General features: G+C 39.1%; 1 long non-coding RNA gene across 1 annotated transcript; it reads right to left on the minus strand.

Annotated features, from left to right (window-relative positions):
• Window positions 1–1,821: 1,821 nt before the first annotated feature.
• Window positions 1,822–6,489, minus strand: LOC127417719 (uncharacterized). Its single transcript, XR_007893320.1, has 3 exons — window positions 6,296–6,489; window positions 3,641–3,792; window positions 1,822–2,893 (listed from the first exon to the last, which is right to left on the minus strand). It is a non-coding gene; the product is annotated as an uncharacterized LOC127417719 (long non-coding RNA).
• Between the last annotated feature and the right edge of the window lie 13,374 nt (window positions 6,490–19,863).

Below are 19,863 nucleotides of genomic sequence, written 5' to 3' on the forward strand. Positions count from 1 at the left end.
AACATTACTTAATGAAAAAAAAAAATTTGGAGCGGGGTGTACTTAAAAAACAAAAAGGAAACAATTTCCACATAGAAATTGCTAGTAAATTTAACAGGCCATATTTTCAAGTAAAGGCTACACACAATTCTTGGTGGCTGTAGTAAAGTTTACTTTGCAATATTATTCACTCTTTGTTTTTACATTTTGCTCAAGCATTATAGCACCAAATTGAGGCTTATTTTTAAAATGTAAAAGTATTTTAATGTTTTATGTACTTTGTAATGTACTTTGTCATGTGCCACATGACACACAGATGCCTTCCACAGGGTAACTTAAAGGTGCATTCAGCAATTCCTGAGAAACACTGTTGATATTCAAACTCAGCTGCCTAAACAAACACACCCCTCCCTTCAGTGCTCCTTTGGAAGATCCGCCCCCCCAAATTCATGCACATGTGTTTTATGTACACCAGCTCCAGACACTCACAACTCTCCTACTATCAAATCTAACATCACAACCACAGCATATATGGGTTCGGTGAAACAGCTAAATTTATGTTACCCACCTATCGAGAAGTAAAAGAGCAACTTCTGCATCCGTCTTTAAGCCTTTTAACTCTCGGAGGTCTCTCCACTGCTGAAAAGCCTCACCGATGTTGACGCGGCTCCTAGACCTCGACTTATCATAATCCTTCTTTTTTAGTTTATCTTCTGCTGACCTTTTTCTCTTGGTCTTTTTCTCAGCCATTTGTCCTCTGTGGACTTTAGAAAGTTCGCATCAGCCAGATTTGCTATCGCTCTTCTAATTAATTTCCCTCTCGCTCTGCCCCCACCACCCATCCTGTGCACGTGCAAGAACCACCCCCTGTTGCTGATTGGCTGGAGCAGTGTTGTGTGGATCGATCCGATCTACTCTGTTTTTGTCCCAGTTACAGAGCCAGGGCTGTGTACAAATACTAGATTTTTTTTATCAGCCTTCCCACTGAACGGACAGCTAGCAGACTGTGAGGAGATATTTGCAGAATTTGACAAAAAGTGTATTGGATTAGAATTACTGAGTGCACCTTTAATGCATGCTTTGTATTCTATTACACAACATCACCTTGCTGGCAAGTAGAAGCAAGGTTTAGAGTTACACACACACAGACCTGAACACTTGGTGCACAAAACACAATGACGGTAAAAATCAACAGATAACTTTATGGATCATGAACGGGTAATTTTGAGAAGAAAATGAACTTCGGACTTCACAAAATAAGAAGTTATCAAACATAACAACAAAACTGACAATAAGTAACGGTGTAAATAGACTTGCAAACTGTGAAACCATGCAAGCTCATTAAATATTCAATCCCGGTGTATGCTGCCAGCTTCAAACAATTAAGTAAAATGTACTTATTTTATTTACCTAAATAATTTATTAAAAGTAGCAAATTATTATGAAAATGTTTTCTACTTTGGGACTGATACATGATGATGCATTGTAAAGATAGCATTAATTTTTTACATATTTGAATTGAGTACAAATGTTGTATTTACTTAATATTTTTACGTTCACGCTTTAACTTATTCAATGTAGAAAGTACTTAATCTTTTCTGTTATATTTACTTCACAACACAATTATGTTTCCAATGTAACAATAAAAATCTACTTTTACAGATTAATTTTATTAATCTTTGTTAATGTTAGTAAATACAAATACAATTGTTCACTGTTTGTTCATGTTAGTACATTAACTAAAATTAACATATACAATGTTTGATTTTAAAATGTATTACTACATGTTGAAATGAACATTAACCTATTAACTAAGATTAATATATACTGTCAGTGTATTGTTAATTGTTAGTTCATGTTAACTAATGTTAATGTTAACAAGTGGAACCTTATTGTAAAGTGTTACCAATGAGGATTTTTAAAAACACATTTAGATTCAGACTGATCTGCTAATGAATCATTCAGACTGATTTCTGAACCAGTCCCATCTGAAAAGACCAGAATTACTGGTCACCAGCGTATGCTGTGTTTTGGATGCTGGTGTGATTGTGTCCCACCAGACTTTTAAACTATCTTAGTAACCAGCTTCATCAGAAAGACCATGCAGCACTTCATTGTAAAGTGTTACCGATCATTCTTGTTGGATCCCATTAGAATTGGAAAGATGGTGTGCAAGACATGCAAATTGAATCATACATAGCACTTTCCATTTATTCTCAATATCTGAATACTACACACAATTATGTTAAAATAACAACAGTCTGAAATTATACTCTTTTTTTTTCTATGAATAAATATATGTTGATTGCGCTGCTGTGATTTGAGATCAATCTGAAGCTGCATCCTCTTGCGTTGACTGAAGCATTATTAGAAGTACAGGTCAGGAAAGAATGCAAGTACACAGTTATGTAAAACACACATATCTCACAGAAATATCTAATACAGTGGCCCCAAAGCATGTAGACACTTATGATAAACCTTAAGTTACGATATGATAGGTGTTGGTGAGAAACAAATCAATATTTAAGTCATTTTTACTGTAAACAAAGTCTTTCTAGCAAGTCAGTCCACTGTCAGCCATCTCTGGAACGCTCTCGGGAGGTTATTTCCAGTCATGCCAGAGCAGCTCCTATCTACTTGAATGGGGGAAAATCTCAAAAACAGTTGCTCAAGATTACGATCAAAGAGCATATTTCAAATCAGCCAAAGAAATTTTAATAATACTGGAATCATAAATTGGGTTTCTTTACCTCATATTACGCTAAAACATAACGTTCCCGGCTTGTATAGCTAATGCGCATGCGCATAATCGAGTTGATTGACAGGTGATGTCTGTATCTAAAAGGTGATTGGCTCTTTTACCTATAAGGCGGAACTTCCTTTAATCCTTTCTACATCTGTTGACCGTTGGACACTAGAGCTTCTTGGTTGGGCGTTCCGATTTGTCCCATTCATTTTAATAGAAGTGGCCCGTCACTGCTAAATTATCTCTGGTTACACTTTAAAAAAATGTATCAATATGTTTGTGTAAATATACAATATGTTTAAAAATGTATCAAAGACAGCACATGCACACTTTTCAAACAAAACATTTCAGAAAAAAGTGTATAAGTGTTATAGATAATAAAACTATATTGTTCAAAATTAAGACAAAAGTTATTTGGACACTTTTGGCTTTCAAACTTAACGGAACATTTCCATAGTTAATGCGTTAAACGACACCTGTGTTTACTCTGATAGAGGCACCTGTGTGAGATTGGGGGGAACTGATTTTATACGTCTGCTAAATTTGCCTCGGAACTAGTTTGTTAAATGTAACCGCAAAAACGCCTCAGAAAAGTGAAGAGATTATTCATTTATATATGTTTTCTAATGCAATGAAATTCAATCGTTTTAAGTGTGTGCTTTATACGGATTTTTTGACTAGGATTGTAAAGAGACAATGCCGCCCTCTTCTGGCTGCCAACGGTATAGGCCCACAAAAGACTGAATTTAACGTGGACAAACTTTGTCATAGCAACTGATAGAAGCCTCGACGTCCCAAACCAATCTAGTCTAAGTAATATAAAGCATTTAAACGGTCATTTAATTTTTAAACGGTTTTTACTTTTAATAGACTTCGACACAAAAGAAAGGTAACAAATCAGACGAGAGCACTCACTTGTGTTGTAGACTGTCGTAGCCTCATCTTTTGTAAGTGTCATCGCGCTCCTCACTCTTTATAAAAGATGTCATGTTGAATTCTCTCTTTGAATGGCACCCTGCACTCACAACAACCACAACGGCCGGAGGATTATGCGATTAGGTATTATTCTGTGCGAAAGAGGGTCAAAAAGGAAAGGGTGGTCAAAGGAAAATCGTGGTTTTAGAACCTATACTAATTAAAGGCTTTGACTACTATCATGTTGTTCCAAACTATCTTTCAGTGAGCGCAACATTTGTTTTACAACCCTTGATTATTTTACAAGGAATTTCACGGGATACCAAACCTTGACAAGCATTCAGTGTCTCAGCAGGAGAACATCAAAACATTGGCAGTAGGCATATGTTACATAAACTATAAATATACGTGAAATATAAATGTATTAAAACTACTTATACCTAAAATGTATAGTGATTCAATGTATTCATTTACATAATAAAGTGAAAGTTCTAAGACAAATTTGGACTTTAGATACTTTAACCTGGTGAAAATGTTCCAGTCATGTACAAATGATAATAAATAATGACAATCCTACATTTTATGGGGTTTCCTGCTTTTAAATTTATAGGGATAGTTCACCCAAAAATGAAAAATCTCTCATGACCCTCATGCCATACAAGATGTGTATGACTTTCTTCTGCTGAACACAAAGATTTTTAGAAAACTATATCAGCTCTGTAGGTCCATACAATGCAAATGAATAGTGGCCAGAACTTTGAAAGTCCAAAAAGCACATAAATGCAGCACAAAAGTAATCCACACGACTCCAGTGGTTAAATCCATTTTCAGAAGTGATACGACAGGAGTGGTTAAAAAACTGATCAACATTTAAGTCCTTTCTTTTTTTTTTTTTTTACTATAAATTCTCCTCCTTGCCAAGTAGGTGGCGTTATGCACAAAGAATGTTAATCACCAAAAACAAAAGAAGAAGAATGTGGAGGTGAAAGTGGAAATAGAGATTTACAGCAGAGATGGGCCACTTCCATTAAAACGAATGGGAGAAATTAGAACGCCCAAGCTCTAGCGGACAACGGTCAACAGATATAGAAAGGAAGTTCCGCCTTATAGGTAAAAGAGCCAATAACCTATTAGATACAGACATCGCCTGTCAATGCGCATGCGCATAAGGGATACAAGTTGGGAATATTATGTTTTAGCGTAATATGAGGTAAAGAAGTACAGTTTATGATTCCAGTATTGTCAAATTTTATTGCTGATTTGAAATATGTTCTTTGATCTTATTCTTGACCAACCATTTTTGAGATTTCGGTGTTCCCCCATTCAAGTAGATAGGGGCTGCACTGGCATGACTGGAAATAGCCTCCTGAGAGCATTCCAAAGATGGCCGACAGTGGACTGACTTGCTAGACTTTGTTTACAGTAAAGATGACTTAAATATTGATCTGTTTCTCACCAACACATATCACTATTGAATATATTTAACCACTGGAGTCATATAGATTACTTTTATGCTGCCTTTACATGATTTTTGGACCTTCAAAGTTCTGGCCACAATTCTCTTGCTATCAATGGATGGTGATATGGCCCTTCAGACCTGAAAATCTTCGTTTGTGGTCAGCAGAAGAAAGAAAGTCATACACATCTGAGATAGCATGAGGGTGAGTAAATGATGAGAGAATTTTCATTTTTGGGTCAACTATCCTTTTAAGGGTGTTCCCTATCAAACTACCACATTCTTGCTGGCCGTATCTAGAAGGGAACCGTCTTTTTGGCTGGAAAAAGTCTTGCGAGAGTCGCATGCAACATTCATACAGAGTGTTTATTTAGGGTCCCACAGAAACTTTACACCTACCCCTACCCTAAACCTAACCCAAACCTTTACTCCTAAACATAAAGGCCAAAACATAATTCACGCAAGTGCGCAAACGCAGACTTGAGCACTTGGCCAACGCATAGTCCCGTTGTACATACATTACGTGCGCTCTTGCGTTGCTCTGGCGGTTACAAACCTCAGACCACAAGAGGGCAACAGATTGTTTAGGCATGACCACGAAACCGGTGCTGCATCCGAAACCAGGACATTGCTGCCTTCGGAGGCTGTATACGGAGGCAGGATGAAAATAAGGTGCTTTTCAAACTGTTCAGAGACCAGTTTCCTTAATAGTTCCATTCATTCAAAACAGCTATCAGTTCAGCCATTAACTGATTAGGCAGCAAGTCAGCTGCCTACGTTTTCGGATGCAGCCTGGATGTGGTAGATGAGTCGATAGTTGAGGAGTGGGGAGAGACACAGAGAAAAAACAAGATCATTTGAATGGACTGGGGACAAAAAGTCATATATATTTTTAGAAAAGATTCAACTCAAATTGCTGCCCGTGTCCGCCATGACAGTTGTTGATTGAAAGAAGAAAATACGCTCTAGACCCCCTTGCGGCAACGCTGAGAATGCAGCGCAGACTTGCATTGAATTATGAATTGAGCGCTGACACATTTCACAATGCAACGACGCGTGAAATCAAGCTTGCGTGGCAAGGTGCGTCTGCTTTAACGCACTTGCGTAGAGTATGTAACCTTAAGTGACAGCGAATGCGACTCTCGCGACACTTTCCCAGCTAGACGGTTCCCTTCAAGACATGACTCATAAAAACTTACCACACGGAACTCTTGTAATCAACGTTTGTCCCTGACAGACAGTTTCAGATGCAACACAGGTCTGTCATGTGCCAAAGCGTGAATTCCAAACGAAGTGAGCATCCATATGCCCTACTCCTTCCGAAGGGCTGAGCCCTTGGAGTGAGAACTCTGAAGGGAGCAGGGCACTTGCGTCTCATGTATGGCCGTTTGGAACACCCTTGATGAAGGGAGTAATGAAAGACATACGTCAGTTCCACTTTATCTTCGCCTGAAACGTTACCATGACGACACAGCGCAGCTGTTCTAACAACAGGAAACTCTTATTTATTGCTGTCAATTTGTTGTTGCAAATAGATGTACTTTTTGTAGTAGTTTTTTTTCTTCAAAAATTGCCTTTTGTGTCTTATTTAAAATTGCTTACTGTTGTTGTTTTAATAATAATAATAATAATAATAATAATAGTAATATCTGTACATAAATGTATATAAAATACATGAATGAACATTTCCCGCCAAAAGTTATTTGGTGCACGAGAGGTCTTAATACCACAGGGTTTAAACTAGCCTACAGGAAACAAAATGAGCCCTGTTTTTGGAGTATCTCTCAGCTTATGGCTGTCTACTATTTTATGTATGAGGACGAATGTAAACTGCGGAGGAGAAGTATCTGTTATAAAAGGGATATAGCGCTTGCCCGAGCGGTAGAACATGTAATATGTTCTGATCTACAACCTTGCTTTAAAATATATCCGTAGGACACGCCACCCAGGGTCACGTGATCATAAACGGTCAAACAAGAGCCGTTTCGTTGACATTATTTAATTACATTATAGCACATCGTCATCTGGTGATGGATTGTTTTTGAAGGGCTCTTAAAAGCGTGAAATTGATTTATATTTTTCCATATCTATTCCCATTGATGAGTGATCAGTCACATGACACCCGATCCCGGAACTGAGCGCCCATGAGTAAAGATGGTAGCCTCCATTTCACTAGCTTTCTGGGAACCCTGCGCTAGCTGAGCACAGTCATAGAGATGAATGGGGATGCTAATGGATAGCTCTCTCCAGGTATTTTATAGCTCCATGGTAACACCAGCAGCTAGACAGCCAGCAGGGTTCCGCATTTATTGCTGAAATGAATGATAGGTCAGTATCAAATAAAGATGAAATCATATAATTTTATTATTATTAACAGAAATCTGCTGTCATTGCTACTTGACCCTTTATTCTAATGGATTAGAGTGCTCAGTGTCTTATCGATTATGAGTTTTGTTTGCTTCTCCCTTAAAGGAGGATTTGTTTTTCACATTGTCGTTTAACCAACAGGCTTCCAAATTATTTCTAATGTATCATCATTTGATGATCTCTCTGTTTTTGTGATCAGATTTGAGCAAACGTGAATGAAGTGGCTTTGCAGGTAGTATACAGGTTGAACAGGTAGTCCCTCACGCGGCGAGTGAGTTAAAGGTAAAATATGGTTACATTCACGAGCAAAGTGTGGTGTAAGTTAGAGGCAGCCAGCCGTCATCTTCCTATAGTGCTGAATGCAATTCTGGTGTTCTCTATCACTGTGGTGGTCAGCTATCTCATGCTGGTTGAGGCTCTTCTTGAGCCAGCTCAAAAGAAGACCAAGTGGTCCACCATATGGAAGGCCATGCATCTCTTCGCTCAGTACTTCATACTGGGCAATATAGCAATCCTTATATTTCATATTCAATTAGAAATTCAAAATCGGAAAAACAAAAAACTACTTGTTATTTTATTATTCGTTTACGAAACCAGTATTGAAAAACAAATAATGACTTGTTTTTCATTATTTCGATTTAATGCTCAAGTTAAAAACAGGAAGTTGGAAAAATAGCCACAGGACACCGTGCATCTTGATTATTTGGTTTCACTAATATATAGGGATGGGCAAATCCAGGGCCGTAGCAAAGTATTCAGGGCCCCCTTACTGTATATTGCTCTGGGCCCCTTTCCTATTAAAAAATACAGTTTAGAATTTGATGTGGGGCCGCTAGAATCATTACCACCTTTCATCCCATTAGCTACGGCCCTGGGCGGATCGATCCTAAAGTATCGATACTTCAGATACTGATGTTGAATCAAAAGTATCAATCCTCACACAAAAATATTGATTCTAACATTTTTTTTTTTAAACTAGGGATATTATTATTTGGTTACAGTGAACATGAACGGTAATCATAAGCTTCAAAGTGAAATAAAAAGATTAGGCTATATTAGCAAATACTTGTGCAGGATGGGAACTAATACTTCTTCCAGCTACCTTAAAGGAATAGTTCACCCAAAAATGAAAATTTGAGTTTCTTTCTTCATCAAAACAGAATTTAAGATTTTTAGGATTTCATTTCAGGCCTCCTCCTTTAAACAATGCAAGCCACGCACATAATGAAAGTCTTTGCTTGGAGATGGGCATTCATTTCATGTGTCCTCCATAGCACACAAAGAGCTGATCAGACTGTCCGCACAGGGCATAACAAATGCAAGGATTGCTCCTCATCTGAAATAAATGGAGGAGGGAAGAAAGCTTGAAGGTGAACCACCTGCGCTCTGAAGGGCGTGGTTAGAACCTTAGGCACATAGCCTTTTCTGGGTTTGACAGTTGCTTCAGGTATGTGATCCGTAGATTAGTCGCCACATAAACTTTGAGCATTGACGGAGTGGGTCCTGCGTCTAATCATTCTTGAAAAATATGAGAATTTCATGTATATGGCAGTTAGTCTTTGCCATGTGAAAGACACCAATCAGTGAACACATTCCATTTTAGCGCGTAGTGGCGTCTCGTGGACAGTGCTTTGGCCTGTAAAATGGTGATCATGACAAATGCGTCAGTTCTGACACGTTTAATGTGCTCCATTCAAGGGCCACACATGCCAGTTCCACAGCTTGGGCTGGGGATGTCAGATTGTGCCTTGTGCCTGAGAGAGGAGATCCCTCCTCAGCGGTATTTCCCATGGCGAGCTGTATAACATCTCTATCATTCCGGAAACCATGGCTGATTGGGCCATTTCGGCGCAAGTAACAGAACTGTTTCCATGTCCACCTGGACTATGCTGATGACAGAATGAAGGAGGCGCACTGGGGGAAGCACATACTTGCGTTTCGCTGGCCATATGTGGGCCAGTGTGTCATGGCAACATATATACGCTTTTACTGTTGTGTTGTCCAAACGAACCAGAATGTGGTGATTCACAATTTCGGAATGAAAGGCTCTCAAAACTAGAAAGACAACCAGTTATAGGCGGTTGACATGTCATGGCCGTTTCGCACCTGTTTCCAGGTGTTGAAAGTCGGTGTCCATTACACTCTGAACCCCAACCTGTGTTGGATGCATTTGCGGTCAGCACTTTCTTTCTGAAAACTTGACCCAGCCTAACACCTTGTTGGTAAAAGGCTGGCGCAGTCCATGGTGCTAGAGCAGTCAGACAGTGATTAGTTACCGCAATAAACAGGAAAATGAAATTACTTCAGTGGTAATGTATTTTCAGTTTGAACTGAAACAGACACCGAAGAATGGTCTGTATGCGCTCATTCATGAGGTGTGCACGCATGAACTCGTAAAAAGGAGATTTACTGGCTGGGGAAAAGTGCTTTTCGCCAGTTGACATTAGACCAGATTTTCCATATGCAAAGCAGTAAGTCTCTATGTTTGCTCAGTAGTGACTCTGATTGGCTGGTAATAACCAGTCGCTGAGGTAATTCAAAACACACACACCATTCATTTTCAATGAGACGAGCGGAGCATCAATACATTTCGTGAATGTGCGGGGATCCAGAGACAGACTGAAATGAAGGACTTTAAATTGATATGCAGTTCTCTCGAACGTGAATCTAAAAAGCCACCTGTAACGTGGTGCAATTGGTACATGAAGTATGCGTCCTTCAGAACTATTGACGCAAATCAATCCTGAGGATGGATGTGCGATAAGATCTGTTTCTGAGTTAACATTATGAATGGGTGCGTCACAAGCACACAATTCAAGCGTCCCAGAACTAGAATGGGCCAAAGCCCGCCATCCTTCTCCAGAATGAGGAATAAATGGCTGTTAATCCCATTATGTGTGTCGCAGTCTGTACACGCAGCATCGGCATATCGTGTGGTCAGACCACAGATTGTGCTCAATTATTGTAAACACCAGCTCAGACATGTCTGTGAGGACTTGCCATGCATTCGCGCAGCCGGACAGCAGGCTTATTAATTAATATAAAACAACCTCTATTGCATTCTTTGTGAGAAGTTTGTGTATTTTGTCTTTGGACGGATCCGTGGAAGACAGAACACTGTTGAAATGGGGCGGCCGATTTGCAAATTGGATTGTATAACCATGTTCAATAGTTTTTTGTTAGTTTTATAACAGTTTTCTTCCCCATGATCCACATTGGAGAGGATGTAATCACTGCGCGGGCACACGCTAGGATTTTGACAGTTCGTTATGAACTTTAGGGAAGAATGGGGCAGATCTACGAGACGCGGTCGCTTGACGGCATCCGGACTGCAGGAGCCATTCATCAAGGGGAGAATGTGTAGGTTCATCTTGAGGAGACCACTCAATATCGACTGCCCTTGAAGGGACGCAAATCATCTCCTTGTCAGTGGCGCATACATGCTCATCGCCCTCTGGGGGGAGTGGCGATAGCATCATCCACTGACCACTCGCCTGATGCAGCGAGAGACATGACATCATCATCATCCCCAGCGTCAGAACTGCCGAACGAGACAAGTCCGTGCGCCCCTGCAGAGAGCAGGAGCTCGTCACGCACATAATGTATCGGTATAGATGCATTGCATGGAGATTGAGGGGCTTGCGGGGCATGTGCCGTCACAAGGTCCACCTCAAATTCACCCTGCTTGAACTCGTGGCCCCGCCTTGCCTCATCGTGTGACCCCTCGGATAATACAGAAGAGATAGGTGGAAGGGCGTGTGAGGCTGAATCGTCCCTCAGAACGAGGGCGATTCACATGCGCAGCATCTTGAGACTCATGCCCTCACAGTGAGGGCCGTCTGTCTCCATGAGCGCTTTCTTCCACCAGAAGACGAAGGAGACGTAGCCATCCACCAGTGGGCAGGGGAGCTCGCTACCATCCGCCAGGAAGTGGAGAAGCCGCTGCTGGTTGCTAAAGGGTGGAGGAGCCGCTACTGTCCACCAGGGGGCGGGGGAGTTCGTCGCCATCCACTGGGAGGTGGAGCAGCCACTGACATCTGCCGGGAGGTGGGGGAGCTCTCTGCCATCCGCCAGGAGGCGAGGTCCAGTGCTGTTGCCCGGCGTCACGGAGGACCGCTGCCCAGCTGACCGAGGACCGAATAGCGGCGTGGTCAGGAATCACAGTTTCTTTCTTTTCTCTTTCTCTCCCTCTCTCTCTCTCTCTCTGTCTCTCCCACCCTCTTTTCCTCTCCCCTCCCCTCCAGCCGGCCGGCAAGGACATGGCCAAAGGGGCAACTCCTTCCCTCCAGGGTGGGAGTAAGTCAGTCCGGAGCTTTCCCCGGCCTGAATCGGGCGGTGGGGGTATGTGACAAGGAGGAGGTCATGGCCGGGCCGTGAGGGTCCATGCCTTTTGCTGAGTATCCCAATCAGTGGGAGAGAGATAAAAGGAGGAGCCGGGGATGCCAGAGAGAGAGAGAGAGACATACACACACAGAGCTGCATGTGTGTTCGTGGTCGACGTCTGTTATTATGTTCCAGTTTGATGTTTTGTTATAATTAAAGTCTTGTTGAGTGTTGATCCGGTTCCCGCCTCCTCCTTGCCCATCCTTTACCTGTTACAAAGGCTTCTAGATGAGAGATGAATCGGTGTCTTGAAGGAAGAAAATTCTGAGGAATGGTGTTTGTGCACCTGCTTTTATAGCAGACAGCTATAAAAACCATAGCTCAAACACCATAGTCAATATTAGAATATTGCCATTATTGTAGAGAGGTTTCAACAAGGTCGTGTGGAAGGGCAGCTCCCCATATGCGTTTGCATGCAATGTCAAGTGTACTGAGTTGTAAGGGAACTGCCGCGTATACAACCAAGTAGCTAAAGGCTACCCATATTCCCAGCTTGAAATGAGTACTCTTCACTGCCATGTAAATACTTATTGCCTTATATTAAATATTAAATGTAATAATATCTTCCAATTTATTTGTTATTATTATTAATATTATTATTATTTATCATTTGTTATTTACTGTTGTAGCTGTTATAATTCACTGAATGCTCATCTGTTTTGGATGCACCCTACGTTAAGTCTGTATATTCCCTGAACCGCATCTTGCTTTGTTCATTGCACTGCAACATGTAAAAATGAAAATAAACTGATTCTTTCAATACTCTTTGATGATTTCTCATTTCAAAAACGCAAACACTGATGTCAATTTAAAACAATGTGTGTGTGTGTGTGTGTGGGGGGGGGGGGGGGGGGGTGGTTTACGAGGACTTTTTTTAGGTTACAAACTGGTAATTACAAGGGTATTATGCTATAAATGTGGTTTGTGAGGACATTTCTAGTGTCCTTTGTAACAGGGTTAAGGATGGGAAAGGAGGAGGCGAGAACCAGCTGAGCAGTAAAAATAATATTTATTTGAACAAAAATATACACACGGCAGCTGCATGTGGCTCTCTCTCTCCAGAACTGCTGCGTTCCGCTGCATTTATCCCTCTCCTTGGCTGATTAGCCCAATTGGGGGCCGGGCATGAGTAGTCATGGCCCGGCCCCGCCCTCCTCCTCGTCACATCCCTATAATTCAAATCGCTTAAAATCGCTTTTTTTTTTTTTATGTAAAAATGCAGAAGGTTTTTTGTGAAGGTTAGGTTTAGGGGTAGGGTTAGGGGATAGAATCTATAGTTCGTACAGTATAAAAATCATTATGTCTATGGAGAGTCCTCATACGGATAGCCGCACCAACATGTGTGTGTGTGCCGCGTCACACTTATAAATTGCTTCACGTGGCAATTATTGTCCTAATGCTGATTCGCATGAAGACGAAACTCTGTGTACATTTTACTCTGACAAATTTATCTGAACAAACAGCAGAGAACTTTTATTGTGTCTCACAGCATTGAGCAAGATGACGGTGCAGGTTGACCAATCCATGGGGCCAATTTTTGGAGGGTTTAAACACAGAAATATGAAGCTTATAATTTTATAAATGCATTTACATTTATTCTTCTGTTAAAACTCATGTATTATTTGAGCCGTAAAGTTGTTTAAATTGAAATTTTTACATTCATTTTAGCATTTTGGTGTTTGTTGGCATTACACCGTCATGGCAACAAAGTTGTAAAATTGGCTATAACTTTACACAGAAAAGGTTAATAAGTGATTTTATCATACTAAAATCATATTTACATGCATATCTTTTGTCTTGTGACTATACTTGTGACTATAAACCGTGAATATTTAAACATTACAAAATTGGCCCTCTTTCACTTCCATTGCAAATGCCTCACTGGAACCCAGATTTTTGCTTTTTTAAAGAAAAGGAGGGACGAGTCGAAATAATTTTTTATGGTAATCACTGTTATGTGACAAATGCTGTCAGTTGAGCTTGACTTGTATTGAACCCAGAATATTCCTTTAAGCGAGTATTATTCAGCTGGTCAAGTGATTCTGAAATGGCAGCCCCTGTGAGGGCGCCCCTACTCCATGTAGAATAAAAGAGCTTTTTTAAGGTTACTGGTTTGGCTAGACTCCTCATCTCAAGTGAGTGTTCACGATTTTATGCGTACATTTCAAAATTACATATAATTTCTTTAGGAGTCAAACTTTTTTAATGGGGAAAAATGTACTAAGGTGCACCTTTAATTTTGATGGGAGTGAAATCGAGGCTATGAGGGATAGATGTGTCTCTTCAATGGCATGCACTGTATAAAGCTGCAAAAGGTCCTACTGTAGATCACATCTCATTTTTACAACTCATGTTTTCTGGGGGTTTTGGTGTTCTGAAATGTTTTTGGAAAGATGTTTTCAATATTTCATCAGCTGAAAGCTCAATACTACTTTAAACAACAGTACAACCCATTGAAAAGACTGTACGTCTGTTCCTCATAGTCTCATTTTCATTCCTGTCAAAAATTAAATATAGTGCTACACCGAATAAGGTCTATATATTAACACATGACTGCCCATGTTTACATGTCAGTGTTCATTGTTCAGAGTCGTGGCCCAGTTTTGTGAGGTAATTAGGAAGGAGAAGGAAAAATGCTATTATTCCTAAATGCCATAAAAACTAACAGTTAGAGTGAAATGTGTGTTAAGTTTGTCAAAACCTGTGCTGATCCTGGCTGTGTGTAGCACCTTCTGCTCTGCAAATCTTTCTGAAGGATCCCATAATTAGGAAAGAGTCTCTAAAGTTTATTTTTAAGAAGGTTATTAACTAAATATAGTCTGTACTTAAATTTTTTTAGTGACACATTTCAGTGCGATCTGCCAGAATGAAATGCAGGATTTGCAATTAGGTTGTTATTGAAAGATGGTGCAGGGCGAACTATGTCATTCCTGACAGCGAAACATTCAGCGTGTGCATAGTTGACATTACCATTGATTTATAATATAGAACTGGATCGCTTATGATGTCAAAACAGTGAAGCCACTGTGCTACCATATTGATATGCCCAATATGCCTATTGTGCCTGTTGAAAATCATCTCATTTCAGTGAGTAAACATTAGTCATTCAATCACAGATTTTATATCAGAAATCTGCCTGTACATCTCCACAACGCAAACGTCCCACACATGTAATTATTTATTTATTAAAGTCTGGATTTTTTCCTACTTCTTGAAAGCCCGAGCGAGTTAGTTAGTAATTAGTATTAGTAACTCCGAGGATTGGTTTTTCCAGCAGGACAATACTCCATGCCACACAGCCAGGTCAATTAAGGTATGGATGGAGGACCACCGGATCAAGACTCTGTCATAGCCAGCCCAATCTCCAGACCTGAACCCCATTGAAAACCTCTGGAATGTGGTCAAGAGGAAGATGGGTGGCCACAAGCCATCAAACAAAGCCGAGCTGCTTGAATTTTTGCGCCAGGAGTGGCATAAAGTCACCCAACAGCAATGTAAAAGACTGGTAGAGAGCATGCCAAGACGCATGAAAGCTGTGATTGAAAATCAGGGTTATTCCACCAAATATTGATTTCTGAACTCTTCCTAAGTTAAAACATTAGTATTGTGTTGTTTAAAAATGAATATGAACTTGTTTTCTTTGCATGATTCATTATATTATGTCTCTCTTAACAACTGACTATCAACCGACAGCCTGAATGTCAATACAGTACAATACTGTACATTCTATATATATACTTTTTTCATATATATTTTAATTTTTATTGAATAATGTGTATCTATATAGTATCTATATAGTAAAAAACAAAAAAAACAAAAAAAAAACAAAAACAGCATATTGTATACTGTGCAATGTATGTTATTATTGTATATTGTTGAGTGTAATTGTGTATAACAGATGTTTAAATTGTGTTGTGTTAATTTGATGTTTTAAGTTGTGTAATTATGTATAACAGATGTTTAAATTGTGTTGTGTTAATTTGATGTTTTAAGTCGAGTTTAATTATGTATAACAGATGTTTAAATTGCGTTGTGTTAATTTGATGTTTATTGTAGATTGGCGTATGTCTCATCACTGTCACGACTGCTATGTTGATCGGAACTGCACCCAAGAATTTCACACACCATTGCACTTGTGTATATGGCTGTGTGACAATAAAGTGATTTGATTTGATTTGATTTTGATTCGAGGTATGAAAACAGCATCTTTTTTGTTATTTTGACCAGTTGTCATTTTCTGCAAGTAAATGCTCCAAATGACAATATTTTTATTGGAATTTGGGAGAAATATTGTCAGTACTTTATAGAATAAAACAAAAATGTTAATTTTACTCAAACACATACCTATAAATAGTAAATCCAGAGAAACTGATAATTTTGCAGTGGTCTCTTAATTTTTTCCAGAGCTGTATATCTATATCAAACAGTATAGCTCAACTAACTTACTTCAGTGGCGAACATATCAGCGGAATATAAACAAGTTCACTGAAACTGAGGTAAGATGCAAACAGACATTATTAGACATATTTATTGCGAACATTCAAGTGTTTATTCAGAATTACTTGTTTTTTGTTTTCATCAAAAAGTTCATTTTTCTCGCAGTCACTTGAATAAGAGCACGCACTCTCTCTCCCTCAATCACACGTGCAGCGGGCGCGCAGAGGGAGACATGCAAAGGAAGGGTGGTCAAAATTCAATTGATATGCTAGGTTTAAATGGCAAACGAACACATATTCATGACATGTATCCATGTATGACTACAGAGAGTGCTTTAATATGAAAACAGGCAAATCTTGGAAATTTTATGCGGATTAAAAATCATGGTTTTACTTTTTTAAGGACCCTCTGAGGGAAAAGACCCAAAACAAGCAGATATTACAGCTTTTCCTACTTACATTACAATTTGTGGACAGTTTTGCCACTTCCTTTGGTATTTGTTGTGATGCACTGATAGGCTGAACACCGGGGCAGGTGGATACTCTGACATCACGATCCACATATATCTTCACCCTCGTAACAATTTCACCCATAACAAGCAAATTAACATTAAACATGATTGTCACTTGAGGGTGAAATGCGACTGAACTATCCGGAGGTCGGAGATGGTGAAACGGGCTTTTTCACCTGTCAGTCATTGATGCTCTATGACAATTTGGGCATACAAAGATGGCCGCTTGAACACTTCCGGTGGCTTCACCTCCAGCTGGTGGACATTGCTCATTTTACATAAGAAGAGTGCATCTTATAGCAGCAACAACCCATTATTTCTAAGCTTGAGAGAGAGAGGGTGGAGAATGGTCATGTAAAACCAAATTAGGACTGTTTTGACGCAATAAAACTTGACAAATATTATGTGGACATCAGGGGAAAAAAAATAAATGATAAAAAATAACCCCTTAAAATATTTAACCAAAAATACCTCTGAACATCTGTTTTTCTCCCCTCACAGGACAGGTGACGACACGAGCATTCGTTTTTGCGTTCATTGTGTAGTGGGCTTCCTTCTGGTTGCTGCCTTCCTGTTCTTTCACATGATTAGGATGCTAAGGGGCCACATGTGAGTGGTACTCCCCCCGCCAACCTTACAGCCTAGGAGTGCTGGCAAACATCAGAGAATGCCTGGACAAGCACTGGTACATTTGCTGGCTCTGTCCACTGATTCCATCCCTGCTGCCTGGAGACGGTATAAACTTCAATGTGACTGGCTCACTGGAGCCCAAAAAGTAAAGGGTGTGTGCACTGATAGGCATTCTGTCATTGTGATTTAATTTATTGGCGTAGCTGATGCAGAGTGGCATGTTGTTGAGCCTGAAGCAGTGGTTGCATGCTTCTCTCCCACCAAACAGTTTCCAGCTCTTTTTTTATCTGAAGAACCAGCAAAAAATGGACGTTAATTTGTAATTTCACTTGACAATATTTTTTTCCTCATTACAACAGCCTTATTTGTTTTAAATGGTGTTTGTTTGGTGGATCTGATGTGGATACTGTGGTGCAATTTAAAAAAAAAATATAACAAGTACTTAATTTTGTTTTTTTGTTTATTTGTGCAGTCATTGCTTTACTAAAAGAAAATAATCTATTTGTTTTGAAGGGAACTCTTTTTTTTTTTTTCCCAGAATGAATTGTTTTCACTCCTCATTTTAACAGTCATTGACGTGTCAAATAATACGTTTAAACAAATGTGAATATTCTTTATGCCAAGCTGTCAATTAATTTATTTTTTCCGAGGTATACAATAAAAGTCATTTTATTTGTATGGCACTGAATATTGTTTACATTCACTGTTAATAATTACTTTTATGTTATTATTTTGAGTCATTTTCAGTGTAATAGTGTAATAGGCACTTATATGGACCTACGCAAACATACTAGGGCTGTGCATTGCAAATTCATTAAAGTGTATTCTTATCACGATATCCCTTAGAAAGCTTTGGTTTATTTCATTTCAGACACTGAATTGATTGCTATGTAGGAAGAGCAAGACAAAAACAATAGTGTTTAAACAGTGCACTGAAAGATATAGTGGCCCCATAAATATTTGGACATTTAAGCCACACTTAAAATATATAAAAACCATTACATTAGACAACAAAATATCTAACAAAGTGACATGTACAATCAAATAATGCTAAACCCTACACCAATCAACTGAAGCCTTTTAAGTGGAGACTTTTTTCATTGTGGTGGAGATGTGGAAGATTTTTTTTTTCATGTGTTATTTGTTATTCAATATAATAAATGTATATCTACAATATGAGCAGCAGTAATGATGTGCATGACCAACTAATTATTAGACTCACTATGAACGAAGAACATTTTACTGAACTTCATCAAAGTGGCATCTGCAATCAAATGATGCTAAACCTTTTCTCAGAATTAAAATACTGTAACTTAGCTATTTTTACATTTACTTTAAACACGGGTGCCCTAGCAGAGTAAACTGGTTAAAGGGATAGTTCACCCAAAAATGAAAATTCTCTCATTTACTCACCCTCAGGTCATTCCAGATGTGTATGACTTTCTTTTTCTGCAAAACACAAATGAGATTATTTTGAAGAATATCTCAGCTCTGTAGGTCCTAACAATGCAAGTGAATGGTGACCAAAAATGTAAAACTCCAAAAAGCTCCAAAAGAGGCAGCATAAAAGTAATCCATACGACTCCAGTGGTTAAATCCATCTTCAGAAGCGATATGATAATTTTTTTTTTTTTTTTTTTTTTTTTTTGTGAAACACATAAATATTTGTCATTTTTTAATATAAATCCCCACTTTAACTTTCACAATATTTTTTCTTTTTTTTTTAGGCAATTCGCATTCTTGTTGGGACTAGTCAAAGGTGGAGATTTATAGTAAAAGAAAAAAAAAAGGACTTAAATATTTATCTGTTTCTCACCCACACTTATCATATCACTTCTGTAGATATAGATTTAACCACTGGAGTCATTGATTACTTTTATGATGCCTTTATGTGCTTTTTGGAGCTTCAGAGTTCTGGCCACCATTCACTTACATTGTATTGACCTACAGATGTGAGATATTCTTCTAAAAATCTTTGTTTGTGTTCAGCAGAAGACAGAAAGTCACACACATCTGGGATGGCATGAGGGTGAGCAAATGTGAGTAATTTTGGGGTGAACTATTCATTTACCTATGGACATAAATTGTCCAAATGTTGTTAACTCTGAATTTTGATTAGTAGGGCTTATAACTGTTTCACACTGTATCATATACAAACTAGCAAACTATTATCTGTTAAATGTTTTGCTCGAAAGGTTGTCCTACATTTCCTGAAATAATTGCAATTTGGTGTGGTATTTCGTAATCAAAAGCAGTGACAGGTTTTAAAAGTGTCTGAATATTTTGGGGGGGGGGCACCTTACCAGTAAGTAAACATTAGACAATTATGTTTTTTCGCTAGCTGGATAACGTTGTTATACTTGGTTTATTCTCAAGCATACATGAGGGCGCAGTTGTGAGTCTGGGAAACACCCTCAGTGACGGAGTCGCGCTGCTGTG

This window comes from Myxocyprinus asiaticus, chromosome 27, assembly GCF_019703515.2.
Source record: "Myxocyprinus asiaticus isolate MX2 ecotype Aquarium Trade chromosome 27, UBuf_Myxa_2, whole genome shotgun sequence".
Lineage (NCBI taxonomy): Eukaryota > Metazoa > Chordata > Actinopteri > Cypriniformes > Catostomidae > Myxocyprinus > Myxocyprinus asiaticus.